This window comes from Lynx canadensis, chromosome X, assembly GCF_007474595.2.
Source record: "Lynx canadensis isolate LIC74 chromosome X, mLynCan4.pri.v2, whole genome shotgun sequence".
Classification (NCBI taxonomy): Eukaryota; Metazoa; Chordata; class Mammalia; order Carnivora; family Felidae; genus Lynx; species Lynx canadensis.
The window spans coordinates 14,988,051-15,014,985 of NC_044321.2; the positions used below are offsets into that span (position 1 = coordinate 14,988,051).

The 26,935-nt window shown below is 43.9% G+C and overlaps 1 long non-coding RNA gene across 1 annotated transcript; it reads left to right on the forward strand.

Moving 5' to 3' along the window:
* The first annotated feature begins 5,411 nt into the window (after window positions 1-5,411).
* On the forward strand, window positions 5,412-15,927 carry LOC115507449. The gene is made up of 3 exons (XR_003966652.1): window positions 5,412-5,491; window positions 12,641-12,824; window positions 15,770-15,927. It is a non-coding gene; the product is annotated as an uncharacterized LOC115507449 (long non-coding RNA).
* Window positions 15,928-26,935: the final 11,008 nt, after the last annotated feature.

Sequence of the window (26,935 nt, forward strand, 5' to 3'; positions counted from 1 at the left end):
CAAACCTTACGCTCTCTCTAAATTTCTCTCTCCCCTGAGTGCCCTCTCTCAAAATGGTACTATTATCCATCCAGGTTCCCAAGCCAGAGAACTAGGATCATCGTTCCTTCACTCTTCCTCCTCCTCACCTCTGATGCCTAATCGGTCACAAAGTCTCCTGACTTCTAATCTCTTCCCTACCCTCTCTAGCTTTAAGGCAAACTACTCGATGCACCATGCTTAATAAAGCAAGGTATAGAAGGGACTCTTAGCTTTCCCCACAACCTTCCATTTGCTCCTTTGGGGCTCATTCCAGTTCCTGAGCCTGTGTGGACTTCATTACTATCCCTTTGTCTTAGAAAGACCTCAGCTTCCCCGGCTCACTTCAAAGTGTTTGGTGCAGCCTTGGAGCTGGTCTTAACCCCAGAACATTCCCACTCTTGGTAGGATTCTGAGTCGGTTAGGATCCGGTTCAGTAGTGAATTACTGAAATAAAAAATCATTGGGGCTTAAAAAGGCTACAAGTATATTCATTTCTTATATTAAAAGGAAATCTCTAAAGAAAATCAGTCCAGGGCTGGTGTGCCCCCCATCATGGGTCTTAGTTTCTGCTTCTGAGGGGACCCAAATTAAGACAAAAGGGTCAAAATTCACCTGGGGCATTTGATTCAAAACAGTAATTCCCCTGAGCGCAGTTCTTTAACAACATGGTTAATTTTCAGGCATACATAAATCTGCAGAGGTCAGAAGCCCTAGGAAGGTTTTCAATGAATTTCTTCTGCGTGTAGAACTATGACACCATACCACTGTGTAGCAACCTAGAAGAGGCTTGGTCCTGAGGGGAACCAGATAATGTGACTTTTTCCTTTTGGGGTTCCCAGGGACACTCCTGGCCACAATTCCACCCACCACCACCAAGCTCTAACTTCTCAGCATCTTTGTCCCCCTCTTCCCCTCAGGCCTACTCATTCTGGAGCCCAGCAACCATCTCACTGGCTTCTCCCAGCCTCAGCCCAGGTCCAAAACTCACCCATAATCTGAGGGAGGTGTCACTGAGCTGTCAGAGTCACAAGAGCTGATGCTGAAACACCTGAGGTGTTAAGTATTAATAATAACTTGCTGAGTTAACTCCACCCCCCCCATATATTTACATCTTAATGGGAACAATCAGGAACCAGTGTTTTTTTCATCACTTGGCCTCAAAGACAGTGGTGATAATCTGAACAGCACCCTAGGGTAGACAGTTGAGACTCCTCAGGGCTATAGGTTCCCAGTGCAGGAATTCTGGCTACTCTGAGAGGCCCGCCCTCTGCCTTAGGCCCTGCTGGCCAGCCTGGGGCTGAGGGGTCTTTATCTCAGCCACACCTGCAATCCACACCGCACAGTGCTGGAGAAACCACTTTATGCCCTTGAAGAAGGGATGGTGCCCGCCTGATGCCCAGCGGGCCAAAGCAGGATTGAAAACCAGTGCCTAAAAACAGAAAAATGTGCTTTTTATCGGGAAAAATTCTAAAACTACGTACAAGTGGAGACTCCAAGTAATCAGGCTTAACCCAGATAGTTAACAGCCAATACTTGCTATTCTTGTTTTATCAGGTACCCCACACTTTTTTGTTGTTTTTTGGCCAAGTTTTCTTTAAAGCAAATCTCAGTTGTTATGCCCTATCACTTCAGTGTGCGTCCCAAAAGGATGGAAGGAAAGAAGGAAGGAAGGAAGGAAGGAAGGAAGGAAGGAAGGAAGGAAGGAAGGAAAAGATTTTTCTTATATAACCATAATGTTATGATCACAGTTAATAAAATTAGTAACAGTTCATAAATATTATCTATCATTCAGTCCATATTTAAATTTCTAGATAATTGGGAAAATAGAGAAATACTTTTTAAATAATGGGTCCTTTTTACAACATCAGGATAGACAGGTTTATGGGAATAAATTTGGGAAGCAGAAATTGTACCCTCTCAGACCCCCGCAGAAAACCCAGTTGACCTAAACTAAGGTGGTGCAACCTTGTTAAGCTGAAAGGCAAATTATCTTCTTATACTTCTTCAGTCTTCTTTGTATCAAAGGCTCAGGGAGAAAATGATGAGGATTTTGTACGTTTGTACACAAGCCAGGAGTTGTCCATTAACTTTTGAAATGATCCAGCCACAGTCTACTGAATTTGAAACAACTGCCAAAGATGAAAAGTGGTTTGGGACAGTAAGTGACAAGTCAGAGAAGAGAAAAATCACCGTAACTCCTGCCAGCTTGCCTAGAAGAGAGTTCGCTTTAATTTGATCGGTTACAGCTTCTCCCTGCTGCAAAACGAGTCTTTTCTAGTTACAGCTAGTATGTTTGAGTTTTCATCACATCCCAGCGTCTATTCTCAGGACTCGATTTAGGTCTTGGCTCATTTCATCCCCACAACCTTGTGAAGTAGGAATGATTATTGTTCTCATTTTTACAAATGAGGAAATGGAAGTGCAGAGGAGTTCAAGGATAAGTCGGGCAAAAATCCTCGGCCAGTTATAAGTGGCAGAGGCAGGGCTTGAACCCAGGGCATCTAGGTTGGGACGAAATGCTGTGATTTCTATTCACATGATCTCATCTGATATCATTGCTCTCATTGCTCAGCTCTGTTCCAACACTTTTCACACCGTCCAGATTAATTTCTGCTTCCTCTCTTGTTTTTCCACATAAAGCCGTGAGCTCCTTGAAAGCCAAGGCTGCTATGTCCCAACAGGGCTTCCTTGGTAAATGGCAGACATTTATTAAATGTATGTAACCGGGCCAGGGCTTGGGTGAAGAGACTGAGGCACTCACTCACAGTGCAGAATTTAAGAGGGCTCTAGAACAAAAAAAAAAAAAAAAAAACTAAAACAAAAACATGCCTCAGCAATCAAATGAATCATATTTTAATGCCATGTTTCTTGACAAATTAAAATCGAGATCAGTAGCAGTGCCATAGGCTGAGCTATGTTGGAGCCTGAGGCAAAAGGAAAAATCAGCCATAGTGATCTGGTCTTTAAAATATTGATATTTTAATCATCATGGATTTTTTTGGCATTAATGTTGATTTCTTTAAAATATTGCATTAAAATATTATTTCTCTTGATTATTGAGTTTTTAGTGTCTCCCCCACTCCTGAGGTGAGTGCCTCACTTGTCTCATCCTCGTCAGGCCTCAGATACAATTGAATGAATGGTTGAGTTCACTTGCCAGTATCTACCTTTTGCAGATAAAAAAATTATATGTATATGTATGTGTGTGTGTGTGTGTGTGTGCCGCTCAATGAATAATAGAAAAGACAAATATAGCAACAAACAACAAACCAGCAAAGCTCAAAGTTATAAAAGATACTGTTTCTAGGAAATTCTTTGTGTTTGCCTGAGTCATCTGAGTTTGGTTATCTTGGTTATTTCAAGCAAGTTGTTAATGAGGTCACAGCCGTTCACCAATATCTTAAAAAGCCCCTCAAAGAGCATGTCCTGCTAACAATGACTCATTCATTAAACAAACATTCCCTGAGCACCTACCATGTACCAAGGTGCTGGGGATACAGTGATGCAAAGTCAGGGCCCGCTTTCAAGTGGGGGTAGGGATGAAAGAAAGTCAACAGGCAAGAGTTCACGGGTCCACCAGGAGGGCTCATGCAAGGCTTCTTAGAGGGGCCAAGAGCATGTCAGTTTAGAGCTGGATTGTTTGAAAGGGCCCAGTAGATAATTCTACCCAACTTGAGATCTGAATTGCTTATAAAATAAGACAAAAAAGTTGGCAGTTAGAGACCAAAATATTAACTTTATCCCTGGTACAATGGATGCTGGAGAATGTGGCTTACACCAGCCAACAAGCGGGCTTCTCAATGCTGAATCCCACAGTTAGACTGACCCACCCACTCAGCATCCCTGGACCAAGGCAGACCTTGTCCGCTGCAGGGACAGAGCTTGCCTCTGGAGATTTGGAAGAGAATGGCAGCTGCCTGGGGGCAGCTTGCACCCAAGAAGTAGTGATTGGATGAAGCACGCCCACTATTGCCTATATGGAATAAACAGTGAGATGCAAATGTGTAAGTGTGCATGAATGAACTTTAATTCCTAGAGGTGGTCAGTTAGCATTTGAAACGCCTCATCAGGAATGCACATTCCAGAGAGGTTTAAGCACTACAAATATTGTTATCTAAATCTATACCCATAGGATTTGTTAATACGTTAGACATAATTTTTCATTGACGAAATGACTGGTATTTCATATACATATGGCAGATTAGAAAGAGTATACTGGCCCAACTACTTTTGCACAAATGAGAATCTGGCAAGCTGAGCAGTCTGATATTGTTAGAGCCGTGCCGTGGGTCTAAAGCCTTGGTCCTATGCCCACCTCGTCATGGAGAGCTCAGTTGGAGATCAGCTATAGGATTGGCCAGTCCCATCATCTGAATTTTGCCGTGTCCATCTTAAGAGTGAATCTTTCTTGTAAGGTGCTTGTTGGAACGTATAAGGACCGAGAGTGTTACTTCCACAAGTTTACGAGAACATGGGGCATGACTGTTTTTGTGCCTACTCGCTGATAAACATGCATTTGGTAGGATTTGGTGTAAGACTTGCTTTTATTATAATAGGCCACATAGTAGCTAAGTTGTGGTGATGTGTATTTCACCTCCCTACTTTTCTTTGCTAGAACCAAAAGAGCCTGACCACTACAGAACGGCCAGATTGGCTTGGGTCACTTCGATACATCCTTCCCAAACTCACCAATCAGGTAAGTGATTCCTCCCCGACCCCGGTGGTGGAGAGAGCAGGAGTGTTACACTAATAGAAGTCCCTTCACATGAAAAGGAAACTCAGTAGTAGAGAATGAGAGCTCTCCACTGACAGCGGACAAAGCAATGTTCTAGGCTATAGAGATAGCATGTATTAAAACGTGGAGGCCTGATTTGCACATTCAGAAAATTATATAAATCATTCAATATTCCTGGAGTATAAAGGGCAACAGGAGGAATGGTGGGGGGTGAAAGCAGACATCAGGGCAGGGATCTCTCACAAGTCCATAGAAAAACTTAAGAACCATCTAGCAATTCGAAGTAGGGCAAAAACAGGATAGGATTTGACTACTAGAAAAATGGCTTTTTTGGCAGTGTGGGGCATAGAGTGTAAGGGGAAGACAGCAAGACTAGAAGCAGGGATACCAAAAAAGTAAGGAAATCCTGATGATGAAATGGTCTGATTTAAGACAGTGGAAGAGAGAAGGCAAAGGAGGAAAGAATGTGAATGACGTTTAGAAAGGAAAATTTGGAAAGACCTAGCGATTGAGGGGATACATGAGGCAAGGGAGCATCTTGATCCGTTCAGGCTGCTATAACAGAATACTATGGACAGGGTGGTTTATAAGCCACAGGAATTTATTTCTCATAGTTCTGGAGGCTGGAAAGTCTGAGACCAAGGTGCCAGCAGATTCAGTGTCTGGTGAGAGCCCACTTCCTGGTTCATAGATGGCTGTCTTCTCGCTGTGCCCTCACGCGGCAGGAGAGGTAAGGTAAGAGGCTCTGAGCTCTCTTTTATAAGGGCACTAATCCCATCCATGAGGGCTCCACCTTCATGACCTAATCACCTCCCATGGCCCCACCTCCTAATACCATCACCTTGGGGGTAAGATTTCAATACATGATTGGGGGTGGGGGCACAAACATTCAGTCCAAAGCAGGGACAGAGACTTCTAGCGTCATCTCCATTTTCAAAGTACACAAGTGGGCACACTTTACATAGAAGCATTCAATCTACAAATATTTATTGAGCAAATTTATAGTAGTAACTATAGGTGGTTGGTTAAATTTCCAAAGCTGACTACCACAAACACAAATTTCCCAGGGTAAAATCCTTCTCTGTATACTCTGTATATAGCGCCCAGAAACCAGGAACGCCTTAACATAGGTTTCTTATGTTCGGTAGATCATTAACCTCTGCTTAGGCAGTGCCTGGCATGTGGTAGTTTCTCAATAAATAACCCGCTGAATAAACAACGGGAGAAATCTAGAAGAAGCAGAATACCCCCGTGTGTTAGTTATCCATTGCTGTGTAGCAAATTACCCCACAAGTCAGCATCTTCAAACAACGAGCATGTGTTACCTATCTCATAGTTCCCGTGAGTAAAGAATCAGGAAACGGGTTGGCTGGATGGATCTGGCCCAAGGGTTCTCACAAGGCTAGAACGGAGGTGTCAGCTGGGACAACAGGCAAACGGGCATCTGAGACTCGATGAGGCCAGAGGATCCCCTTCCAAAAATACTCACAAGGCAGAAGGGCCCGAGGTCTCAGTTCCTTGTCACGCAGGCTTCTTCACGGGGCTGCTTATATGTGGCAACAGCTTCGCCCCGGAGTGGATGACGGTGATGGTGATGGTGATGATGGTGAGTGAGAGAGGGACAGAGAAAGGCCTCATTGCCTCTTACGACCAAGTCTCAAGTCGTCATCGCTTGTGCATCATCCTATTCATTAAAAGCAAGTCACTGTTAAGTCCAGCCACCACGCCAGGGGAAAGGAGTGCACAACATCAGGGGATCTCACTGGGGACCGTCCTGGAGGCAACCTATCGTCCCTTGTGAATTGTTCGCTGACTGCAAAGAGCAGCCTCCAAATACTCTGACAAATGTGTTCTTCGCTGTGAAGGTGGTGATAAATTATGTATCGGCCTTTCTCTCATACTTTTGCAAACATGGTAACACTATCACTTCTTCGCTCTTCAAAGGCAAAGGGCAGTGATAACCAGCACCTTGGCACCACAAAGGTTCCAGGTAGGCGCCAATGAATTGCTCCGAGGCAGTTTTTATTTCTGTCTTCCAGGCGCAAGATTGTTCCTTGACTAGAATGAAAGTCAGGTACGTGTTTCTCAAGCCTGTCTCCATCACCCCAGCAAAACTAGGTACCGGTTTCAGCAGTAAAAAAAAAAAAAAAGTATTGACTAGGATTGTCCATTTTATTTAAACCCTTGTTCTAAGATAACCTGTGAAGACAAGCAAAGCATCAGTACAGTCCGGAATTTTTAAGTGAAAGCACTCAGTGTTTTCCAAAGAACAAAACGTGGACTTGCTTCAGGGGAGGACGTTTCTCCTCTGGGTTTTAAAAAATTAAAGGAAGAAAAACTAAATGCTTTGCTTGCTAGTGAATTTGCTAAGCAGAGATGTGGGCTGAGTTTGCCAGAGGCAAAAGTGGTCCCCTGTGAAGCTTTTCTAGCTGGTAAGCCCGTATGGTCATCCGACGGGCTAGAGATAGGGCCCTTCTGTCTATTTTTAGCCCATTATTCCTGCAGCCTCAGCCCTTCGTTCTGCGGGATGAGCCTCTTCATGCCAATTCCAGATAAAGCCTCGGAATAAGCAATTAAATGTTCGTGGGAGCACACATGGAAAAGTGGAAAAAGCGATTTTCCCTTACAGGACAGTTGAATCAAACTATCCCAATAGAGAACTCAAATATGTCCACTTTGTATCAAGCAAACCAAGACGACTGAAAAGAATTTTTCCCAATTATGCCGTGGGTGTGAGCGTTTTCACACAGCCTTTCCCCGAAAACAGCTCAGTGCAGTGGCCGCCCAGATGTTTCACATCAGTCTTCCGAGATAGCATCTTTGCCTGGGCTTCCAGAAACTCGCTGTTTACTCGAGCCGACTTTCCCCAAACTCTGTACCTCCGAGACCAAATGCATCTTAGACCTCAGAGTTTTGTACCGCCTTGGCAAGCTCTGTGTGGCTGGTAACCTTAGCCATTGAAAATGCTTTTGAATCATTTCTGTGTCATAATGAGATTAAGATTCGTCCTTTGAAGTCTGCCTCTAGTTGGCACTTTGGATATCGCTTAACAAACTCAGACTCGGCTTTTGTGCTCATAGGTTGGGCCACGTGGCCATAGGGCCTATCGAGTTTTTACTTCAAGGCTGGATTAGCGGACGGGAGCAAGGCTCTCAACATCAATACGTCTTGGGAGAGCGGCGCTTTTATCAGGTAGCACACTCTCCTTTTCTTAGCCAGCTTTCTTTTCTATCACACGTTTCAATAGCCATTCGTGTTGGCCTCACGAGTGCTTCTCAAACGCTAATATGGGGATGAATCATGGAACATCTTGTTAAAATGCAGATTCTGATCCGGTTAGGTCTGGGGTGGGGCCTGAGAGTCTACATTTCTACAGTGCGTCCAGATTATGCCGATCTTGCTAATTCCAGACCTACTTTGAGCCTCAGGAACCTAAAACCACACTAATCGTGACTAGAGGCAAAAATTGCTTTGCTTTAGTCAAGTGCCAGTTATTCCTCTTAGGTGAGCTGTCCTTAGGGCTGAGAAACAGCACCTTCTCCCCTAAAGAATCTCTGTCTCTCCCTCTCTTTCTGTCTTGCAAGGCCAACTCTTGAATTTCCCTCCGGCTAAACCCCGTCCGAGTAAAGAAAATACTGTTTGAGCAACTTGAGATCAATAAACACATTCCTTGTTTCTGATGACTGGAGTAAGTAATGGAAATTGGATGGACATTTTTAGCAATTGTTTTTTCTCTTTAAAATGTCGGCACATTAGCTGTGGTTTATTTACTTTGTTTGAAGTGACCTCCGATGCTGCTCAGGAAACACTCTACAAGCTGCTTTAAGAAAATTAATCATATTGAATCAGTGATTGGTTTTTAAAAGCCTTTCTAACGGCAATACATTCTCAAGGACTGTCAGGGTCATTTCATATCTTCTTTCTACCTCTGTCTTTCTGTCAGTCTCCCAGGTTCTACAGACTCTAGAAACCTTCCCAAACTTGTTGATTAATATTAATAATCAGAAGTGGTGAGATAAAGGAACTTCATTTCTTTAAGTATGCCCCATCCAGCTCCAAGAAGCCAACTGGCTAAGAGCCTAGGGGTAGGGCATCAGCTGTCGGAGGACCAACAGGCTAGAGAACAATTTCCTTTGCTACTCACTGGAGAGTTTCAGGCAATTCCAGAGGACTGGCCACACTCGGTTTGACACACACTATTTAATTCCATCCAACACTCTCCCTTTTAGATCTTTCTTGTCACTTCAAGAATGTGGGGTCTGCAGAGAGAGAAAGGCAAACGATTGCCACTGACTCTCTCTCTTGGATTATTTTTATCTGCCAGGATCTTGTAGACCAAATACCCAAGACAGAAATAACGCAATTTCACAATTTTTGTCTAAGTTGCTCCGATGTCTTGGCAGGTTTAGAGCATTTAGTTTTTTCTTTACTCTAATAAGGGAGATGTGTTGGTGACTTTCTTTGAATTGTAATTTCATAGTTCACCACTTCCCTTACTATTATTTAAAAAAAAAAAAAAGGTAGCAACTCCCTTCCTGCTATAGTACCCTAGATAGAGGAACCCTAGGAACTACACCACCTGGGTTCAGACCCTAGCAACGCTCCGTCTGTAACTACTACTTAACATAAGATGACTTAACTCACTTAATCTCAGTTTCCTCAGCTGAAAAATGGAGATAAGTAAAAGTACCTTCTTTATAAGGAATCTGTAGGAATACTACCTGGTACAATAAAAGTGCTCAGTACAAGTTACCTATTGTTTTAGTCCCGTTCGGGTCAAGTAACTGCAAAATGTCCAACAGGGATCATTGCAACATAACCTACTACTAGGTTCTGTCCAAGTGATTCTAAAACCAACGAATCGATTCAGTCGAGTGGTGTGGTGGTGCGACAGGACGATCACGCATGCCCACAACATCGGAGGACAGCAAATGTGTTTCTACCCACCCTCCTGACCCACAAGGGCTTGAATGAGAACGTAAGTGATGAACACGCTTTGCAAAATTGAATGCCCCACACTGAACAAACACACGCGATAGTAATAATTGCTGCAAACTACACTAATACACTACGACCTGGATTTTATTTTTAGCTTCTGCTTTCTAAAACCCTACGTGGTACAGGTCAACTAATAGTCAAGTGTGTACAAGACCACTGCCCTGAATTAGGTGCTGGGAAAACTTAAAAGATGACGTAAGACGAAGTCTCTGCCCTCAAACGTTTGACTACCTCAGAGATCAAGCGTCTGCAATTCACCACAAGGATGGAGAAAGAGAGGTGCTCCAGTAGATTCAGAGAGCCACGGGGGTTTTCAAAATGCCGTCATAATAATTAAATATCAACGGAGGCACCCCTATTGAGAACTTGGCTTTACATCTTTAGATAATTCCGCTTCTGGGGGCGCCCGGCGGCTCAGGCGGCTAAGCGTCCGCCTCTTACGTGTGTTAGGAATTGTGCCCTATTTATTCTAGTCACAACTGTATACACAAGTCCAGAGTCCTTGGGGCAGTAGCTTTACAACAATGAATACCGTAATAAATTACGGTAAAAATCTTTCACTCTTCAGTTAAGTAAAATATCCGCGTAGGCCAATTTCAAGGTGCAGGATTTGTTTTAGAAACAGACGCTGGTAGAGAAATCTGAAGTCTAGTTATGCAGAGATGTCTGCCAAAACCAGAAATGATTCTCAATATCTTTGAACATAAAAGCAGAGTTTGTTGCCTGTCTGAAAGTTCCAGCGTCGCTTTGTTGATACTCAGTCTATTTTCAGAGTATTAATAGCTACCAAAAGAAAGGAGAATCAGGTTACAATCAGATCCTTGCTTCGGGGGCACTGTAATACTATCTCACTTTGCTGGGTGCTGCAGGTAAGGTCACCGGGTAGCCGAACAGATGGGGCCGGTTTATGTTCACCTATATAGCACGCTTGACCTTTGACATGAGATCTGTTTCTGAACCAAGAAATGTTAGCTTAAACCCCAGGGCCTCTTACACGCTTGACCTCTCCGAACAATGCTGGAGGATAGATTGAGGCAAATAGTTTAGGAAAGTTCAAAATAGAAATAAATGCTTGATGAACATATTTGACCCCTTGACATTTCAGCCCCGTTGGTCAGGGAAGATCGCTTTTTCCCTTGAAATCACTTCGGAGGTGACATTTTATTTTTCCCTTGCTGCTCAGAAAATATCTTTACTTGTCATAAAATGAAGTGAAAAACCTCCAGGCCCAAGTACATAAAAGGCTTAGATGCATGAGCCTTATTATTACCTTTCCTCCTGTAGTTCTGTTAGTCCTGAAATTTCACCGAAGGTGCTGAAAACGTTCCTTTTGCATTTCTTTTGTAGATTGTTCTCTCTCTGAGCAATGGTTACCAGAGTCTTAAGAATGACTTATATTTGCTAATTGGATTAATGATGAGATAATGGAAGAGATTTTTTTTTTCAATATCCCAGTAACTTTCTTAATCTGGGAAACGGATGTTCCCACACCTTTTTTGCATCTTTGTGTTCAGTGATTACAATAAGAAGCTTTCGGAATCTTCCAAATGGTTCAAATTCATCTTCCACACAGTTGGAAGTGGGAAGCTATCAAGATGGAGGCCTTGAACTTTAAATGTAATAAGCAGGAGATGGAAGAAGGTACAAAAGGGAGAAAGGAGCCCATCGACTTGTTCTTAGTTGTGGTTTCTACATTTCTCTCAGCACTCAAAGTCATTCATTTACTGGCACAAGCTAATGCTTTCTATGCTCTCGTGCACGCAGATAAAAATATTAAAACGCATTTACCAAGCCGAAAACGAAATATAATTCGGACGTAGGTGGTCGTACTACCTTCATTGTAGATAGTTCTTGTACCTAAAACAATATGAAAAAGCAGTTTATCATCCATCCCTTAGAAAGAAAAAGTGCTAAATTTAACGCACAGATTAAACCTTCTCCTGTCCTTCACAATAATTTTGTCTTGCTTTTCTTTATCTAACAACATTCGTGTAAGTTTTGTAGGCCGTCGGTATTTGAGAAAATGGGAAGAAAATGATTCATTATCAAAAGAGAGGTCGTAATGAAAAAATATGGTTTCTAATGTTCAGGTTGTATTTTTTTTCAGCCACAAAAAACTTATTACAGCAGCACCCTGGTTGAAAGTTCGAACAAATTTAGTTTCTGAAAACGTTTAGTATTATTAATAATAGGAAAAATCCTTTGGCTGTGTTTATCTGTGAGAGTGATTAATCTGGCGTTGTAAAAACCTCACATTTTCCACAACTGATACTTGGAATTAAAGATGTGCAGGGTGTTTGCCTACATTTGATCTTACCCTGGGATCGTGACGGTGCAGCTCAGCCCTGCCCGCCACCCCCTGCTCGCACGGCTGTTACTAAATAGCCTTCGACAACGTCGGGGGGACGACTGTCACACGGTTTTGATATCTTGAAATCCATTCTGAATCATCCTCAATTACGACAGTTATTTTTGGTTAAACACCTTTGAGTTCTTCACTAAAATCCTCCTGCAGTTAGGGAAAACACAAGGGTCTATCTGGTTAACTCCACAACTGCACTCCACGTTTGGCCGGAGCCTCTGGTCAGATAAGAGAGGTGGGGCTGCCTATTCACCCAGTTTGGAAAGCCGAATGAAATGTTAGAATTCAAATAAAGGCCTCTTAGCCTACCCCCAGGGGGCTTTTCCATATTGGAAAAGTGATTATGTCATTTAGAGCAAACACTCCGAGACGGTGCCTATACCTTAAAGAGACGGCAAAAGGGTAAAGAGGAGGGGCTGAATTAAGACACAGACCTGGGTATTTTGACCATTGGCATATGGTATAGTCTGTTTGGCCGACTTTCCTCAGATAGTCCTTCTGTTTATCTTCCTAAATCAATTCAGATGTGTTGCCTCAAGCTCTATTTGAAAAGGCATCTGGTGAGTTCTAGACTGCCTCTGAATAGTTTATCCGTCAGCACAAACACCTGGAGGAAGGAAACTGCTGCACCGGAGAACGGCTTTTCTGCCCCTGGGTGAAGGCTGGGCCGTCTCGGCAAAGGAGGCCAGACAAGCTCTCGCAAATCAGGTATGAGACAGAGTTCCCCCGGGAACCCACTGTTTCCTTCCTTCCCCCTCTTTTGTCCTCTGTTGGCATCTTGCAGAAAAGAAAGGAAGTGTGGTAGAATGTATTATTTGCTCGCAATTCTTCCTTTTATTCCCTTCACCGTGCTAGGTTTCTCTAGATAGCTTCTGCTTCTCTAGCCCATTGATTCTGAGTTTGGCCATGTGATTCGCTCTGGCCAAGGGCAAGCGGGCAGAGGTGATCATGCGTGAGTTCTGAGCCAAGCTGCTAAAAGGCACTGCAAATTTCTGCCAGGCGTTTCTTGTACTTCTGTTATCTACCCTCAGAAGAGCGTGCACCGGGAAGCCGCTGATTCCAGAATGAGACACACATGGAACAGGCCTCAGTCTGATTCGTGGCCTTAAGCAGAGCTGCCATAACTGACCCATAGATGCGGGAGTGGGAACAATAAGTGCTGTTTTTTATTAAGCCACTAAGATTGTGGGGGGGGGGGGGAGAGGCTGTCCGTCACGCAGCAGCATCATAGCATTAGCTGACTAATACAGGAGGCTACCTGCCATTTACTCAGGACTCATTCCTTGCCGAACACCATTTACGTTAACTCCTTTAATCTACGACGTTTCTTTCTGAGGTCCACTCATGCTCCCATCTTTCATGAAACATCTGCTCAGAGAGCACAAGGCCCCACAGCTAAAAAGTGGCTGGGCCAGAAATGCAAATTCACATGTTCCCCGGTCCAAATATGGAGATTATTCCGTTGGTTTTTCCTACCTTCCTGCAGTTGCCACCACAGGTGGTAGCAACAACAGCAACATAAGAAACAACTTTGCTCTTTTACGAAGGGCCTTACCCTTCAATACGTTTTCACGTACCTTTTTTCATCAATAAGAAAATGTACAATTGCAAATTGGGGTAGCTCTGTTTAGCTCCGCTCTAGATTCAATCATAGCCCATGAGATTTGAAATGGTAAGTCTTCAGTTTGGAAAGTGTTGTGCTTTAGAAACCACAGGAAGGCTTAAAATAGACTGGAATATTCTGAAGTTATAGGTATGAGAGAAAATGTACCAGATAAAAGCCAACTGAGCCAGTGTTTGGAGCTTTTCTTGACCAAAGCAGACAGACTCCATAGAAACTACTCAGGACCTTTCCCCTGACCGCACCAGGGGAGACAACCACTCGGAAGGCATCACCCGTCTTTTCACTATTGACACTCAGAAGGAACAATATTTTCCAACCCTGGCTGCACATTAGAATCACTCGGGGAGCTTAAGAAAAACAAATATCTGGGTCCTGCTGCCAAGCAGACTCGATCAGAATCTCTGTATTCTATCTGCATGTTTTTAAAGTTCCCCAGATGATTCTAATATACGGCCAGCGTTGCGTCCCACCAAACCAGAAGATGGGACACAGAAAATAGATTTGCGGACATTTAGCATTAAAAACCGATTCTACTCAACGGCCCACACCTGGAAATTGGGGCGAGCTTCAGCTTTGCATCTTTGAACTTCCTACACAGTGATTCCTCTATTAACGTTCTTTATCATCTCTCCTTCCTCTGCTGAATATTTTTTGAATCCATACTTATTTGCTGACATCTGTATTTATGTCTGTTTCTAAAACAGTGTTTGACAAGGACTAGACTGTAAAAATTTTGTAAGGATTTCTAAGAGTTGTAAGGACTTGACTAAAGCTGAGATGAGCTAACTTAATAGGAGAGATGTCACTACCTCCACTAGCCAAATCAATAAATGAATAAAAGCAAAGGCTGTCATTTATATTGATTCTGTTACATGGTTGACACTCTTCTATAAATATTTCAGAGCAGCGACATTCTGGTTGAATTTGCACATTCAAGTTCCCAAGAATGAGCTTTGATCTGCGTAGCTAGAGATTGAGATCCCGTATGCTAACTGCTAACGCACTCCTACATACACACCCTCTTGCGGCACTTATCTGATTGCGTCTCCAGGTTAGCTGGAAGACTTTCTATTTTTTTTCCTAAGATTTTATTTAAAAAAATTTTTAATGGTTCCTTTTGAGAGAGAGACAGACAGACAGAGTGTGAGAGGGGGAGGTGCAGAGACAGAGGGAGACACGATTCCGAAGCAAGCTCCAGGCTCTGAGCTGTCTGCACAGAGCCCGACACGGGGCTCGAACTCAAGAATTGTGGTATCATGACGTGAGCCGAAGTCAGACATTTAACCGACTGAGCCACCCAGGCGCACCCTAAGATTTTATTTTTAAGAAATCTCTACACTCAACGTGGGGCTCAAACTCACAAACCCAAGATCGAGAGTCACATGCTTTCCCGACTGAGCCAGCCAGGTGCCCCGAAACTTTCTATTCCTTTTCCAGTAAGACACACAACTCTCTTATGGCACTAGTGGTAATTAATTTCAATACATTTGAATGAACATACTACCTAACATTTACAGAGTGTGTTCTATGTGCCAGGCACTATTTGTAGTGTTCTACAGGCATTAGCTCATTTAATCCCTAACCCTATGAGGTAGATAGATGATTTATTTCCCCATTTTACAGATGGCACAGAAAAGTTAAGTAAGGTGCCCAAGGTAACAGACTTATGAAATGATAAAGCTGGAATTTGAACTCGGAAAGTTTACTTCCAGAATCTAAACTCTGCCGCTAGAATATACCGCATCCCGCAGTAAGTAGAAGGCCACTCTAAGTACGTTTTAGGAGAGGATACGGACCCACTGGTGCTCTCGTCACTGCTAGTGGAGGTGCAAATTGGTGCAACTATGAACAAATTGTTTGGCAGTATCTGTGAAAGCCAAACATACACATACCCTGTACCCTCGTAATTCCTGGGTATATACCCCACAAAAATATATACTTATGTTGATGAAAAGACCTGAATTTGGATGTTTACTACAGCACTACTTGTAAACGTTGAACTGAAAACTACCCAAATATCCATCAACAGGAAAATGGAGAGATAAATTCGGCTGTATTTGTGCTGCTATGCGGAAATGAGAATAAGCACTCTACAACTACACGGAGTAAGAAAGACGGATCTCACAAATGTAAGTAATGCCTGAAAGAGTTCAGGAAAAAGAGCACATGCTGTGCGATCCTCTTATGTAAAGTTCAAAGGCAGGCAAAAAGAATCTCCGCTCTTAGGGGTCAGGCTATCGGTTACCCTTAGGGGTAAGAGTTATAACTGGAAGGAGTATATGGGGAGGGGGCTTCTGGGGGGCAAGTAAAACCCTCTTTCTTGATCTGAGTACTGGTCACAGCATGTGTTTAAGTCTCAAGAATTCAGTGAGCCGTACCTTTAGGTCATGTGCTCTTTTCTGTATGTATACTACATATCTATCACCAGTTTGAAGGGGCACTATGGGTGATCAAATAGTATCTAGAATCAGGAGATTTGGGTAAATGTTTTCAAACAAACAGGGCATATTTAAGGCAAAACAGTCATTCCAGGCAATCAAAGAGTAACTTGTTGATGTCTCTAGTTCTTCGGTGTTTTTCCACTTCTTATCACAAACGCCAACATGATGAGTTAATAACAGTAAGAGAAAAGGATCGACTCACTCAGGCGTTTGAGATGGGCTCAGTGTGCTCATTCTCCCCTCCAGACAGGAGTTCAAAGGCAGAGTGACTAATGAGTGTTGCATGAAGGTACAGTTGGTAGGAGGCATCAGAACAAAGTGTCCTTGGCTCTCTCGCCTCTGCATCTTCTGGAGCACCCACTTAATGGGGTGTGGAGAGCAAGTGAAAGCAGGGGATGAACTTCTTCTGCAGAAACCTTCAAGAATGAGGAAATTGAGGTCTAGGGTGAGAAGCACATGACATTCTGCCAAAGGGCAATCCCTTCTAGGAAGGATTCAATGGAAATGGCTTACCCTAAGAGTTGTCACTGTTCGGGCACACCTGTGGACTCAACCAATCAGCACACCCCCACTACATATCTGAGAAGGACAGCCCAGACCACAATGCCCCGTTTATTCCACTTCTGCCTTTGAGAGAGAAAGACCTCATCCACTGTCACAAAGGCTATGCTTTGCCAGGGAAAGCACTAACTTTTGTTTGCTTAAGAAGCACGCCTGTAAAAAACTTTCATCACTCCAGATGTCTTCAGCCAAGTTCTTTCAAGTAAGTCCCATAGGGAAGGACTTTTGAAACTGGATCAAAAATTATAATCAAAACAGCCACAAAATTCACCTCTCTATCAGGCAAGACAATGGTTCCCCTCCTTGTCCCAGGCCGTGAACTCGGCCACCTCACTGGATAAATAGAAGCCACGAAGTCAAAACCTCTGTTTTCTCTCTCTTCCTCTGTGCATGGCACAGAATTAGAGATAATTAAATATGAGATAACTTTTGGCAGACACTTTCTCTAGAGTTCGGTTGATTATTCTTTGGGGAAAATCATATTAAAAGTAACTAGGTTGATTTAATTACCAAATTCACTCATCAGTGATTTAGTGAATTTGCTTCCAGATCTAATTTCCAGTTGCATTTTAAATCTCAAGCTATTTTCAGAATCAGATTTACTCCCCATCAGATTTGCCCTTCTGTGTCCCTCTCTCTCTGTCACATAGACTCACCACTAACCACCTGAAGTCTTTCTTTCCCACAAGGATTTAGTGGGACTGAGGCTCAGAATTCCAACATGGCTTCTGTGGTGGGAAGAATTTCAAAGATTTCCCTGTAGATGGGTCTGGATATTCAAATATTGTGAAAAGTTCTTGGGTCCCTTCTGAGCCTGGGAACATTATTCACCACCTCAGCCTAATGGTTTGGTACCCTCAAGTTGGATATGAGAACAATCACCAATGTTCAATGCCCTTCTGACAATAGGGTTATGTCTTCCAACTCCCATCATTACCGTGCACTGGATTTACTGAGGAGCATCAGAAAGGGCATGAAGGGTCCTCTCAAGCAAGGTGTCCCTGCTGAGTCCCAAACCAGGAGTCAGTGTCAGCAGATTCACTTGGACTGAGGATTCCTATCATCCTGGTCTTCCTTGAGTTGATTTGAGGTGCTTTTCATTTGGGGGCAAAAAGAAGAGGAAAGTCTCCTGGAAAGAGGGGCAAAGGGATACAAATCCTTGGCCTTGTATCGGCCTTGTTCCTGATTGGATGAGGGTTCTGAGACCATAGAAATAAAGGGGTCAGGGTCTAAAGCATAAGGGACTCCATTCATCAGAGACTCTCTGATATGCTGGGCCCAAGAAGGAGTCATGCTCCTCCAGCCCTACTCTGCCACAGATGACCATATAACACTGGCACTGAAGGGCCTGGAGTGGCCACTAATGGAGAATGACACCTCGCAGAAGGCAAACAGCTGCCTACTTGGCAACTGTCAGGAACTAGGTACTTGACAACAAGGATGGCTCAGAAGAATGTGGGCAAATACTTTCTTGAATACCTGTAAGACACTTGTCCTGTGAAGTCCCAGGGATACTAGAGGGATTTGGGGTGGGGGGGGGTAGTGATGTGCTGGGAGTCTATCATTTGGGCATAAATTCAATGTGACATCATTCGTACCCAAAATTGTTCAAAGCTAGGACTATTTTAATTATTCTGGAAAATAGTGTGCTTCCCAGTCTCCCTGAATAAGATAAAACAGATTGTGTTTTGTTGAACCATTTCCATAATATTCAGGTGTACTGTGAAAAGAAGACTCAGTAGTCAAAATAGTTTGAGAAATACTGGATTTAATCATGTTGAACAGATTTCTTTACTGGAAAACTTCTCATATCCTTGAATGTGCTAATGGGGTACATTAATTGTACCTTGAATGTGCTAATGGGGTACATTGATGCAGGGGTAGTGAATCCCTGCGTCAGTCAAGACGGGCTAGGTTATACTGCAATAAAAACAGACTCCAGGGGCACCTGGGCGGCTCAGTCGATTAAGCGTCCAACTCTTGATATTGGTCATGATCTTGCAGCCGTGGGATCTAGCCCCATGCGGGGCTCTGTGCTGAGTGTGGAGCCTGGTCAGGATTCTCTCTTTCGTACCGTCTCCGCACCTCCCTCTCAAAATAAATAAATAAACATTAAAAAAAAAAAAACACCAAACCTGACTCCAAAATCTCGGTGGCTTAGATCAACAAAAGTTTATTCCTCACTCGCTCTGCTGTACATCATCTTCATTTGGGGACCCAGACTGAAGACACAAACTCTATTTTTGTTTCTGTTTGTTTGTAGTAAATGCTATTTATTTATTTATTTTTAATGTTTATTATTTTTTTGAGAGAGAGAGAGAGAAAGAGAGCATGAGCTGGGGAGGGGCAGGATCCAAAGCAGGCTCCGGGCTCTGAGCTGTCAGCACAGAGCCCTGCGTGGGGCTCGAACTCACTAACCATGAGATTGTGACCTGAGCTGGAGTCGGACACTTAACTGACTGAGCCACTCAGGTGCCCCAAATGCTCTTTATTACATATCATAAAATGCACTGATTTTATATGTAGAAACACAGGGAGGTTAATGCCTGTGGGGCAAACTTTGACCAATGGCGAGGTGGAAAGGGGCCAAGAGCCGGCAGATGACTTCCCCGTCCGCGTCCCCTCTGATGGACTGTAATGAGACACAGTTCTTCCATTTAGCCATGGGGCCGAAGGGGTGCATGAGAGAGTCCACTGTGTCTCTCGCATAGTTTGTTGGGAAGCCGGTGCCACAAGGTATCATCTTATGTTTGAATCTCACTCTTCTCTGTCCTCACTTCAGCTGCCCTGGGTTATCCCTCCCATGAAAGTAGTAGCATTTAAGCCTCGCCTCAGGCTCTGTTTTCCTGGGCACCCAGAATAAGCAATGTGGGTAAATATCGGAGATTTCTGGTCTCCTAGGCAGACCTGCGGAGTTGCTCTCTTAGGCCCCTTAGCCAGCTATTCTTCCATCCCACGTAGTACACTCTCAGCTTTTGGCCACGCTATTTGTCTGCATGGAACATTCTTCCCACAGACACATGCGTGGCCGACTCCCTCGCCTCCTTCAGGTCATTGCCCAGATATTATCTACTCACTGAGGCCTTCCCTGCTCTCCTATTTAAAATTGCACATGCACCCCACTATATTCCTCCACCCCCACTTATTTTCCTTCATATCTCCATATTATATCTTCATTTATCTCTCTCTAAGATTGATATGCTTACTTCATAAGGTCCACGAGAGCAGGAACACGCGGTAAGTATTTGTGTGTCAGATGGATGAACGAATGGCTGGCTGGACGATGGATGAATGGATGGACAGACAATGGATAAACAGAAGCATAGCTTGAGCAGTGGGTGATGAGGAACCGTCCCTCTTCGTGGCTCGGGATCTCGGTAAACATGCTCTTCCTATCTGATCTAGTTTGATGTAAGCACCCTGTGTGACCTTGGGCAAGGAGAATCCTTTACATCGAACTGGGTTTTAGAGTCTGCAGTATGCTTTAACTGCCTTGTTTTCTTAGACCTTGAAAATAACCGTGGGATGGGTCTTAGCTTTGGTTTACAGATGAGGACACTGAGGTTCAGAAAAGTTAGGTGGCTGCACCTGAGTGACCCACACAATGACAGAGAAACATCATATAAGGGAATAGCTCCCAGAAGCTTTATGACCCTTTCTGGCTCATAAATTATGAGTGGATATGTAAGGGAAGGAGGGCACCCTATACCAGGAGAGCATTTTAGGGAAACAACTTCCACGGTAATTTCACAAAACAGTATCAAGCATTTCATGACCACATTGATGTTAATTAAACAAATTCCCAGAAAATATGTATAACGTTGCTAAATTCAAATGATTTTTACCAGGCAGGAAATGAATGTATTTTGTCTTAACGGTATTCCAAATGCGCTCTGTGCAAAGTGATGTCATATTTCAAATGATACAGGTTCTCTTTCTGTCAAGTTCATTGTCTTTGAAAGCTAGAACAATGGGCTCTCAAATGCAGAGAGAAGGGCCAGGCAATCGGGAAACAACATGGGGTGTATTTTATTCCATAATTTACTTATCACAGGATCCGATCAATACTTTTAAAATGCCTTAGATGATGACTGAGAGAATGGTGGTGTTTGAGGAAGTGTGAGGGGCTCTGCCCCGAGACTGAGTACGGTATGGGGGAGATTTATAGACACTTGACACAGGGGTGGACAGAAATAAAAGCAGCAGCTACCAGGGTCCTAGCGCCGCCCCTGCCTTGGAACACTGGGCTTGGAAATCAGCAGATGTGCTGGAGGTTTGGGGTTGTCAAAACTTTCCATGAATCAATGCGATCAAAACCCAAAGCTCCCCATTTCAAAGGCCTATGAAGAGGGTTAATTATGGTCTAGAAAATTCTGCATGAAGAGTACTCAAAACATTCGGGAGGTTTGTTAATGGATGATTTCTTCGCTTCACTCTTGCCACGTGAAGTTTTGGACCCAAAGTATGAATTTGGGATGCGCAGACTTTTAAAATTCTGCTGTGAAAGATAAAGTCCATACCTGCTGGGAATGGATTCTCCATTAAGCAAGCAAGAAACCCACTTATGTAGAAAGTCAAAAGCGGATGAAACATATAAATAAGTATGAGGAAAATGGCGCTATGCTGAGACCCAGTATTTTCAGCTCTGAATTTCAGCACTGGCTGCTAGCTGACTCGCCAGGGGATTTAAAAGAATTTGATTAGTGTCACTGCTGGAGGACTTCCTTTGGGGACACGTTTGGAGACTACAGCCCACGGGGCTCCATAGGTGTCTGATTAGTGCCACCATACCAGGCCCTGTGCTCAGAAGGGCCCTGACTGTGACTTAATGTTCTACTGTTGGCACACTGACGTTCTTAATCGTTTCATCTTTGGATTTGTGTTTTGTAAGTGAAGTCCACGCTTTAAGTCTACTTCCTGCCTCATCCCACCTCCCCCAGTGGGTCCTTGACCACCCTTCTCCTCCACCCACTGGAGCCCCAGCCCTTCTGGCCCCCCCTCTCTGCCCTTTGACCACGGCCACCCTCTACCCCGGTAGAGGTAGCATTGTGGGGAAGAGGTGGAATGTACGGGTAGAGTAGGGTAAGGGACCGGGGGAGGGAGGGAGGCCCACGTTCTACATGGCACAGGTGCCGGAATGTTGGGGTAGGGGCCGGGGTTGGACACGTGCCCCACACGGGGGCTCAGGTGGGGCCATGGCAGGAGCCGACCCAACCCTGGGCTGGCAGCATCATGATGGGTTCAGCAAACAATTTGGTAGGGGTGAGCCTCTAGCCCGCCCCCGATCCAGGTATGGAAGTTGCAGTCCCTCGAGGGCCTGTCACAGGCTGTGGGAAGGGGTACTGACTTTCCGGCTGGGGCTGGGACACCGCACGTGGTTCCGTGGCTCATGGGAGGGGGAACCCGGCAGCCAGCGGAGCACATACACCTCATCACAGAATGGTGTCTCCGGGTGCCTATGGGACTTTAGCGTGACCTCAGATAGAGACTAAATACTGAGAGAGAGGCAGAGAGGGAGACAGAGAGACGGAGAGAGCGTGCACTAGCGAGCAGAGGACACATTTTATATCTCAGGACCTAGACAGTCCTTTTTTTCTGCTTTTTGAACAAGGGCCCTGCGTTTTTATCTTGCCCTAGGCCTGGCAAATGATATAGCTGGCCCCACACCACAGAATATGATTTCAGTAGTTACAGTAAAAAGAAAGGGAGCCACATCCACCATCTTGCCACATTGCTCTGTCTGCCCATTAAGCATATAAGTGGCGCCTCTCAGCCCGCGCTCATATACTCTGCTCCTCTCGGCTGTGGACTCGCACCGTGGTGCCTGCTAGAAGACGCGGGAGCAAGGAGTTTTACTTGGACTTGCTGCTGTCCTGATCCTAACACTTCAAGTTCTGAACCTCATCATTTTGCATTTAAACCGTTTTGGGTTCTCTCCGGCTCCCTCTTGCCTCCCTGCCTTCGGCAAGCATGTGCCTGGCCTGCCTTCCAAGCCAGCTGCAACCCACCAGCTAACATTCGGGCACAGGCCAAACTCCCTCATTTTAAATGGTTTTGCCCTGCAGATGGGTGACAGCGGGACAGAGATGTTCGCGAGACTTCTCCGAATTGCCATGTTGGAGTAGTATTTGGTGGAGGGGGGAAGGGAAGGAGGAAAAGGCAACGCATTTGTAAAGGAATATATAGTTACTACCTCCCCCCCCCCCGCCAAGTGTAGAAATTAACCAAAACACTTCAATGGACAAGCCTGAGTGGAACCTGATGTTGTCAGGCAGTGGGAGCTAAAAAAAAAAAAAAAAAAAAAAAAAAAATTACTTTCTGCTTTGAGAGAGAAGCATTTCCCACTCCAAATCAAAGGAACAAAACAAAACAAAACAAAACAAAACAAAAAACTCCGAATGAACTTCAGTTTCAGAATTCATGAGTAGCTCGGGAAAGAACAGTTGGGTTATCTCAGCTGTGCTGAACATTTTCTTCGGTTACTCCCATCAACGATTGAGCTCATCGATTTTGGAAGGCATCCTACTATGTCTCATTAGGCTGTTTGAAACTAGTGATGTCAGAATATAGCACTCTTATTTTTCATTGCTAATTAATGGATTAAAAGTCCACTATCTCAGTGTTAGAATCTATAGCCCGGGAAGAAGGTGGTCCTGGATCGGTGCCTAGTTGCACCTGACACCATCCAGTGCTCTCAGTGCCTGGCCATCAGTGTGCATTATGAGGGAGACGACAAAAACCCACCGATAATACATCTGGAGTGGTTGCTAAATTTAGAGGCATCCATTAGTGAACTCTTGTTTTCAACGAAATGGAAGTTTGTTATTTAGAAAATTTGTTTTGAATTATTAATTTATGTAGAAATAAGAAATGCTTGGGTTTTTAAGCCAGATCAGCTTGGGTCCACAAAGTCGTTCTGCCCATTTTAAGATGAGGAAAGGCCCTCTGTTTGTCCGGAAGAGAATTGACAAGCCCTTGAGTACCTGGTAAAGTAGCAAACGATGGACCATTCTAAGTGGGCCGGTTTAGTTAAGTCTACAGCCTGCTCAATATTTTGACTCTCTATTTATAGACTTTGCCCATAATGTAAAACGAGCATAAACTGTAGTTCTGGTGATGTCTGGCTGTGCATAGCCCTTGCTCAGTACTTTTAATTCTAACACTAATAGCTTCCACTTACTCAGGGCTTACTATAAGCCAGGAATCACATTAAGTGCTTTCAATGTGCTATTTTTATCTTCACAACCATTTTATGAGCTAAATATCACCATCCCCGTTCTACAGACCAGGAAACTACCGTTTCACGGAGTTAAGTTACCTGCCTAGGATCTCACCACCATTAAGGAACAGAGACATGACTTTATCATGTTTGCAGACTCCTAAATCCAGGCTCTGCAAGCAGGATAGGGGAGAGAGAGAGGGAGAGAGAAAATCCCAAGCAGGCTCTGTGCTGGCAGAGTGGAACCAGGCAGCACAGAGCCTGATGCAGGGCTCAAACTCACAGAACTGTGAGATCATGACCTGAGCCGAAATCAAGAGTCAGAAACTTAACCACCCAGTGGATGACTGAGCCACCCAAGCGCCCCTAGAGTTCTAAACTCTTAAGTGGTAAAACTTAGATGATCCTCATAAGACCAATCGTTCTGCTGTATTTCCATACCTGGGAGAATCCACCTTGTACAAGAGGAGGGACACACACACACATACACACACACTTTTTTTTTAGAGAGAGAGAGTGCACAGGAGCAGGGTAGAGGGGCAGGTGGAGAGAGAGAGAGAGAGAGAGAGAGAGAGAGAGAGAGAGAGAGAATCCTAAGCAGCTTCCACACTGAGCACAGAGCCTGATGTGGGGCTCAAACCCACGACCTTGGGATCATGACCTGAGCTGAAATCAACAGTCAGATGCTCAACCAACTGAGCCTCCCAGGTGTCCCCACAGATACATTTTTATGCATACACACACACACACACACACACACACACACACACAATGGCCCTCGGCCTGTCACACCAGGGCAATCAGCAGACACCTGTATTCTGGGGTCCTTTGTGCTCAGAGCCAAGTAAAAAGGTAAGCCAACTGGATAAGTGCTCTGAGCACCAATCTATAAGGACAATACTATTCCTAATGGAAATCAGAAATATGGTACCACTGAACTCAGATCTGCATGTGTGACTACTTCCATAACCATCAGAATATACTTTGGTCCCATTCCAGCCCAGTAGACAATGGAAATGAAAACATTATCTTGGTGCCAGCTCTGCTCCCTGACTAAATAATTGTTGCATTAATATTGGAGGTGTATCATTTGAGGTACACCAAATTCTTGGTCTTCCTGGAGCTCCAGCATGTCTTGGTGCAGACCTGTTTGTGCTATGGATGGCAGACCCCACTGCTTAAACCAAGTACCAGAGCCTCAAGCACTGTGTCTAGTCTTCCATCCCGACTCCGCTGTCCTCTTGCTCTCATGTGACGGCCAGTGCACGAAGTCCAGTGCTTGTCTCTGCCCTTGAGCTTTCCCTCTGATCCAGTGTGGAATTTGGGGGCAGATCTTGATTGCCTTGCTGGTCTTTGAGCTCTCCCAAGTTTAACTTTCTTTCTTTCTTTCTTCCTTTCTTTCTTTTTAATGTTTATTTTCGAGAGAGAGAGAGAGAGACAGAGAGACAGAGAGAGAGACAGAGAGACAGAGAGAGAGACAGAGAGCAAGCGGGGGAGGGGCAGAGAACAAGGGAGACCCAGAATCTGAAGCAGGCTCCGGACTCTGAGCCGTCAGCACAGGGCCCAACACAGGGCTTGAACCCACGAACCACGAGATCATGACCTGAGCCACAGTTGGACTCTCAACCAACTGAGCCACCCAGGCGCCCCCCAAGTTTAACTTTATACATTAGATTTTCATTGTGGCTTGGGGTAAATGCTGCTGATTGCATCTAGCCTGGGCCTGGCCTGGCCTGGCCTGGCCTTTGGTCACCTGGAGCCAGCAGCCTTCTCTTGCTTTCTGGGCATTTCAGGAATACTCCCAGAATGTCTCTGCTTGCTGCTTGTTCCATATCTGTCCTCTTCTCTGAATATGAACTCTGCTTACCACTCTATCCCCAGAATCTTGCACCATACCTGCCATGAAGAAGGTGATCAATAAATATGTATTGATCAAGTATAATTTTAAAAAACACATCATAAATTATTTGCTTCAACCAGTGATACGGAGAAAATATTAAAAGTAAAAAAATTTAAGCATTCACCTCCATGATTTCATTGAGAAACCTCTTGCAATAAACCTCATAATGTCAATTCCAAAATAGGTAGAGAGATAGATACATATCAGTTGAATAAACAAATGAATGGATATTTATTTACTTATTTAACAGGTACATGATACTATGTGTCTGGCAATGTCATAAAGAGTTTATACATATTAAACTCAGTTAATTTTTTTTTTTACTTGCTGTTCCCCATCCCCCCAGACTATACGTTTCTTTCTTTCTTTTTTTATTTATTTAAATGATCTCTACACCCAACATGGGGCTCAAACTCATGACCCTGAGATCAAGAGTCACACGTTCTAACAATTGAGCCAGCCAGGCACCCCATAGACTGTTAGGTTTCTTGAGGACAGAATTTGTGCTGGTCTCTAGCATAATATCTGACAAGAAATACATATTGATTACATTAATATTTATATTAATATTTAATTAGGGTAGCATCTAGTTCCCATATTTGTAAATTCTCACATGTAAATGGGCTGCATTGTGGCTATATTATTTCTGTTTGATTCTCTTGCATGAAAATTTCTGCTGCGTAGTTTCATGTTCTGTTCTTTTCTTTCATTGAACTCTATTTTGTCAATATCCTTTGTTTTGGGTCACTTGCTTTGAAAAAATGTAAAATAAAGAATATTTTTGGAAGGAACTTCAGCAGCGAGTTGTAAGTATTGGAACTTCAAAAGATGTTATGTTTTCTCCCATTTTTTTCCTTGTTTGATATATATACGAGTTCTAGGCCCCATCAGTCTAGAAAATTCTTAAGAAAAGTTGCTCTTCTGGCAAGATACACTCTGCTTCATCACAGGTCAGTTATGTTCAAAATGTGTCAAAAAAGAAAAAAGTAACACCTTAGGTGGGTCGCTCAGTGAAAAACTGATTAGCTTCTCTTGAAACATGTTTTTTAGGACATTGAAACACTGTTTTATTCA